This window comes from Pteropus alecto, unplaced genomic scaffold, assembly GCF_000325575.1.
Source record: "Pteropus alecto unplaced genomic scaffold, ASM32557v1 scaffold94, whole genome shotgun sequence".
Taxonomy (NCBI): Eukaryota; Metazoa; Chordata; class Mammalia; order Chiroptera; family Pteropodidae; genus Pteropus; species Pteropus alecto.
Genome location: NW_006437736.1, coordinates 898,144 through 905,243, shown reverse-complemented (window position 1 = coordinate 905,243; position 7,100 = coordinate 898,144). Strand labels below are relative to the sequence as shown.

At 37.8% G+C, this 7,100-nt stretch overlaps 1 protein-coding gene and 1 pseudogene across 16 annotated transcripts in view; both read right to left on the bottom strand.

The window, feature by feature from the left end:
- RBFOX2 (RNA binding fox-1 homolog 2) overlaps window positions 1-7,100 on the bottom strand; it is a 164,185-nt gene that overhangs the window by 58,831 nt on the left and 98,254 nt on the right. The gene's annotated exons all lie outside the window — the stretch shown is intronic.
- On the bottom strand, window positions 4,257-4,374 carry LOC112481943 (annotated as a pseudogene).

The window sequence follows — 7,100 nt, the reverse complement described above, 5'->3', positions numbered from 1 at the left end:
TCCAACTCCAGGCATAAATATAATCTTACAGGGCACACGGAGGGTCCATTGAATAACCAGTAAAGGCTCAAAGACACTCTTCCTCAGTTACGAATGACATGGCAAAGGGGACTTCGAACGCTCTGCTCTGCCTTGGCTCCTCAGACTTGTCTCTCATACCAGCTTCCACTCTGTACCTCAGCCCTGCTGGGAACGATCCCCTGGCACACCACGCACAGTATTAACTTTCCCACGGGGGTAGTCTTGGCAAAGCTGGCTCAGTCACTTGAATAAACACAATTAGCAGTGGGAGATAGGGGAAGAAAGATAAAAACATTCTATAGGATCCACTTGTAGCCTTGGCGCTTACATGTTTCAAAGAGATGCAAGACGGGCTGACGCCGAACTGCTTCCCAAAAAGAGGGGAAACGTAAGCCTCTGGTAGGAGTTCAAGAAGAAACGCCTGGCAGATTATTTTGTTATTTATAGGAATGCCTTTTTAGTTTTGTTAAACAAAAACCATTATATTTATGTACTAAGGGAATGAAATTGGGATCGGAGTGATTTCATATTTTATCTCATATACTCTGCGATGTCTGAAAATTTCCCTAAGTATTTATTATTATCAAAAAAATGTTAAATGGTTGTTGATTTCTGTTAAATTTCCAGGCCATATTCCAGAGTTATAAGTTTAGAAGAGAAGTACTATAGCTCCCAGAAAAATGGTGACATGACGTTTATATGATTATTTCTAGGCAAGAATTTACCTCTGTACTTGGTATGAAAATGTTTTGTTTTTAATAGCACTGACTAATAAGCAGCTTAAGGATATCTCATCTGAGAAAATGAATTATCAACCAAATACCTACTATGGCTCTACAACTGTTGTAGGCACTGAAGACATCATAAAAAAAAGAAATATGCCTCTCAGGAGTTTACAGTCACATTAGGGAGGTTACTGGAATTATGCAAAAACAATTCAGAGTAATCTGTATGAGTACCAACTTGGTGTCACAAAGGTTCACTACTGCCTACTAAATACATTCTCGACGCCTCTAGACCCCCTCCCTTACCTGTATTAACAGCTTATTATATATCTAGCAATACACTAACACTTTATATGCATTCATTCATTAAATTCTCACAACCCTATAAAGTAGGTATTCTCATTTGTCTTTTTACAGATAAGGGAACTGACATTTTAAAAGGTTAAGTATCTTATCAAAAGCAATCAAGCTAATAACTGGCATGAGCAGACTCAAATCCAAATCCAAGCCAATTCTAAGGCCACTTACTCTACGTGGCATCTCCAGTGGGGTCTTTTATCATTTCCCCTTCCCCACTGGTCCTATCATATACAACCCCTAACTCTAATTCTGTATCACAGTGAATCTAGACTATTCACTATTCCCAAATCACAGCCAGGCTGTCACAGCAGGGATCAATGTCATTCCTCATGCTGCATCCCCTACCAAGAATACTCATGTATAATGAAAAACTTAGCTGGCCATCAAGGATCAAGTCAAATAATCCCTTGGTCCGTGATGCTATTCCTAGAAAGGAAGTATGGTAGAAAGCAGGGGTCAGCACTCTTTTTGTAAAGGGCCAGATAGTGGTATTTTAGGCCTTGCAGGCCATACAGTCTCTGTTGCAACTAATGAGAGACACTCTGCTGTTACAACATGAAGACAGCCACAGGTGTCTTTTTCCTTTAAATTATGTGTAGTAACAGACGCAACAGATACATTATCATATATGGTATTTTGGTATACAATGTGAAATATGCTAAATGTTTTCATTCTAAATTCAAGTATATTATCACAGTAAAGTCTCATCTAACAGAAAAAAGGTATAACCCAAGGACCAAGTATCAATCCTTTTATTGGTCTATTCCCTCTCCCACAGCAATCTCAGAGCTTCAACCATTAGCTACCTGAGTGACTCCCAAATATTTTTTAGGTCTATGCCTGTCCTTTCTCCCAAACCTTCATGGGAGCTAGAGTAAAAAAAAAAAAAAAAAAAAAAAAGAGCATGAGCCTGAAAGGCAGACCTGACTTTAAGTCTCAACTGTACCTCTTGCCAGATATGGATGAATTACTTAACCCTTTCTAGCCTGTTTTTCCATCTGCAAAATGGACTGTTTACATCATATGGATGTTGTGAGAACTGAGAGCAAGTCAAACTCATTAACACGGTGCCAGTCACTCTACTTAATTAGGTTTCTTTCCTCCCAGTTCTTCTAGGTGCTTATTTCCAGCTCAAACTGAACCCTTCCACCCTTGGTGTCCCACTACAAATTGTCCCATTACCAATTGTTATGTCTAAAAAGAAATTTTTAATCTTTTCCATATTTCTGCTGATTGAGTTAACCATTTTTCCCAGCCAACCGACTTACTTGAAACCTCTCCTTTATCCTTTATGATATTTTGCTCTCTATATTGAGTATCCTAATATCTAAATCAGCTAGCTATTGATGAATTTAACTACTATTTCTTGGTGATAAAGAATCAAAATCAAAATAGGGGAATAACCGAATCACAGCTTATGCAATGTTAATAGCATGTGGGATACACCAGTGGGGGGCAATCAGGAGTCAGAAACAGGAGGCTTTGGAACAGAGTGGAGAAGACACCTGGGCTTAAACGAGTGTAGCTGGGCAAAGAAAATGGAATCAAGGGATGTTGTGCGTGGAATTTAAAGAATCTGGCAAACAACCAGTTACAGGGAACGGGCAGACCAAGATGACTTTTCAAGATTTATTATAGTTGCAGAGTCACTTTTCAGGACTTATGAACTCACCTTTATTCACTCTTTAAAGAAAAGTTTTCTCATTATTTACAAGTCATACTACTTGGAGTATATGAGCCTGTTTTGTTATTGTTTCTCAAGCACACAGCCTCTGTTCCTACTTAATTTTTCTGTGTATTATTTGAATCAATTATTTACTGACATTTAAGCATTTACAACATGCTGGTTGTAGGAGGGAAGGAGACACAGGGCAACAAATATGACTTTGCTTTTGTAGGATCAAATTTAAAAGGTGAGCAAGGCACACCAACTAATAATTACATCAATGTTGTTATTAGCTACAAATAAAGCTAAGCATAAAGTACTATAAGGGAACATAGAATGGCCCCAAATGTAACACTCTTCATTTTTCCAGAGTAATTAAAATCTATATAATCTTGGAGAGAGAAGGGTGTTTTTATTTGTTTATCTTCCCTTTTATTTTTCCTTATCATTCAATTTTTTTTGGTTTGGTAATCCTGCATCTCACTTTTATATCTAATCAGCTACTGTGCTGTTTCTAGTTAAAAGGCTGCAAATCCTATCTTAAAAGTTTCCCACTTCCCATATTATATCTATGATCAGAATGAATCACCAATAGAAAGAGATCAATATTAACTTTATTTGCACCATCATAAAAAGAAGCACTTTGCTCTTCAGGTAGAGCATCTTCTTACCAGTTCATCACCACTGCCAATTTCACCCGTCATTTTCTTAATGCTGTAGATAAATGGAAATTAATTCTCCAGGTTTGAAACAGAAAGGAAATATTTTTGTATTTAAGCACTTACTAAATTATATAATTTTTATCCCCTGAGATTTGCTCAGATAGGCTCAAATTCCAAACTCTGCCTGTTTTTTTCAGAATTTACAAAAAGCTTTCAGTGGCGAGGGCCTAAGGAAAGGCCTCTCAATCTTCACAGCTCTTGTGCTAAAAAGCAGTGACTTCTGCCCAGATATCTGTGACCAAAGGGAAAAAAAGTGCTATAATAACTTTTATCATAGAAAGATAAGGACGGAACAGTGGATTTAAGATTATTTAGAATCAATTAAAGTATTTAAAAAAACTATTTAGAAGAATGACAGACCAAGAAGAAAACCCAGAGAAGTAAAATAGATAAACATGTACAAAGTAAAATGATACTAGACAGAAAGTGAAATTTATTCTAGATTCTCAATTTACCAATATACTTAAATTTAATAGCAGCAAAAGTAAATTAGATAAATATATTTTCTCTTTCACAGTGAACATAAATTATATCCAGAGCCATAAGATGTCGGACAATCTGTAGGTAAATTAGAAATTGGGAGGAAAAACCTATACATGAAGTTTTCTTGCAGTCGCCAGTTTGTATGTTCAGGTTGAATTCCAAAGGTTCATCTCCCCACCGCCACCCCACTTTTTTTTTAGGCGAGGCAAGCCTTAGTTGACCTCACAGATTGCAAGGACCTTGTCAGTTTACAATCCCTTATTTTTTATCTTTTTTTTACGCCTACAGCACCTGGTCTTCTAGGTGGTCTCCCATCCAAGTACTAACCAGGCCCGACCCTGCTTAGCTTCTGAGATCAGACAGGATGGAGCTTGTTCAGGGTGGCCTGGCCATAGATTCCAACAGTTCATTTTTTGTTTGGCTGTTTGTAACTTAGGTCGATGGCTGGGATCCTAAGGAAGCTCACAAAAACAGATTGAATTATATGATAATGAATATAGTACTAAAAAGCCAAATCACCAATTGAAATATCATTTTAAGGAAAAGTATTGTCTGATTCCAAGAAAGGAGTCTAGGAACATATCTAATCCTGCTGCGGTCTCAAGAAGACCACCAACCCCATGTGGTATGGACCCACGGCCACTACACCCAGTGCCCCCAGACCCATACTCATCTCTTACCTGGTTCCTTGAGAGCAGAGTCTCATTTTATTGTGCACTCTGAGAACTTTTTTTATTTTTAAATCAAGATCTTTTCCCAACAGACTATGATTCAGTGAGTTAGAGCAGGGTCCTGCACTCTGGGTACAGGCAAGTGGCTTGGGTATCACCCTGAGAAAGACTGCTTTAGAGGCTTTTGGCTGAGCAGAGTGGGAGAGAATCATGGTGACAGCAGATGCCTCCAGAAAATGCTCTGAAATATCTACACCTCTAGAAGAAGGGCAGAGATTAGAGAGGAAATAGGTTATGAAAGGCAAGTACCAGGGACCACAAATGTAACTTACCTGAAAGCGGAGGACTGCCCTCTTATATGGAACCCACAGATGAAAATAAACGCCAAGTTTTTTTCAAAAATGCAAACCTAGTGCAATGCAAGCCTAAATGAAGGACCGGGACCCAAAGTCTGAGTGTGCAACAGCTACAATGGGGAGATGCAGTGCAGGAGAGAACTAAGTGCCCTTACAAACATGATAAATAAATCAGGAAATACAATATACTTTAACTTCATGCTTAGAATAAAAATGAATTATAGCATCTGGCATATGCAAGTCTAAGAACAGGTATAGGTTTGGCCAACAACAATACTACAAACTCGCCAGCCAATCACTTGTCTTCAACATGCACACCCACCCACCCCTCTTTCAAATTACTCATGGAGAAAAGCCAGCCCAAACTCTCCCCTGAGGCTGAGTTCTGCCATCTCAAAGCAATGAATATTTAAACAGAAAAATAAATATTTCAGAACAAAGTCATTCAAACCAATAGTCTATTAGGTTTAAAATGACAAACCCTGTAATAGTCTTAATGTCGCCAACCTCTTAAAAGCTCTTTCTTCTGTATCTCCTTAAAGCAGTATTTAGAACCTCAAACATCCCTGAATCACGCCTTCCACTGGCAACAAGAGATGGGAGATACTCTGGGTCAGCTACTTGCTTCCTTGGAAATGGAAGGCCCCCCACACCGTAAATGACTGGTTGCCTGTTCTATTCAATGTAATTGTTGATTTTACAATGCGTGATGACTCTTTTTTCTTAAACTTTTCACTATGATTTAAATTAATTTATTCTTTATCTTCATAGACAATTAAGTTTGCATTTTCTATATGTTAAACTGGAATATCTATGAATATAGCCATAACTTAGTTTCAGAATAAAACGTTAGCAAGATTTTGTAGTGTCTCTTGAATCATAAAATCGTTTTAAGTATTCTTCATAGATTTTGCATTAGATGTTCTATTAAAAGTCTATATCTTAAAAATAAATGATTCATATGATATACAATAGTAACAGACGAAATGTTTCCATATACCCATCCCAGAACAAAACTGCATTTTGTCTGGAACCACAGTTACATGACGGTTTACATTTCCTCTATTCTTTCCACAAGCAAAGCTCCTAAGCAGATCAGGGACTGAATTATACACTTGCTCACCAAATGATAAGCACATAGAAACCGATCTTTAGAAAAATGCTTGCTAAATTGAATTAGCCAGGTAGTTGAATATCTGCTTTTAAAGTTGAAAGTCTGTAAAAAAGACAGAAACCTTTTTCTTAATAGCTTTAAGAACTCTGCAGAAAGCTTATCACAGCATAATCATTCATAAATATTTATCACAGAAAAGGAGTTATTACACTTCTATTACTACATACATTAATTGAAAATCTACATGGGAGAGTCCACATTATGTACTGTGGGAAACGGAAAAAGATGAGTCTCTGCTTTTACCAACTCTCGCCCAGGCTATCTCGAGTATTCTTTTTTTTTTTTTAATAGGTCCCCTTTCTTCTAACTTAACTTCAACCTAATCGACTTTCCAAGGAGTTGCTAGAATGATCTTTCTAAAATAAATCTAAATATTGCTAATTAATTCTCTTAAAATCCTAGTCTCCTCACTGCCTACAGTCTCAAGCCCAAACGCCTGTGAATGGAAGTCATGCCCTTTGCTTCTTTCATCTATTCAGCTTTAATTCTTGTCATTGAATATTTACTGAGTACTTATCATGTATTAGACACTGTTCTAGATGCTGGGGAAACAACAGTAATTAAAAAGACAAAGTTCCTGCCCTTATGGAGTTTGTATTCTAGTAGGAAGAGACAAATACTAAACAGGCAAGCAAAACAAGAAACAGACGGTGTGCTATGGAGAAAAAGAAAGAAAGAAAGAAAGGATACGCAAGTACAGCGGTCAGAGGGATAGAGGACCGCTGACCGCTATTTCATAGAGAGTGGTCAGGGAAGGTGACATCTGAGCCTAAAGAAACTTAGGGAGCAAGCCATGGGTCTACCTGAGGGAAGAGCACGCCACACAAAGAGAATCCAAATGCAGAGCCTCGGATGTGAAAACATGCTCAGCTTATTCCAGGAACAAGGTGGCCCGTGTGATTGAAGTGGAACAAGCAAGGAA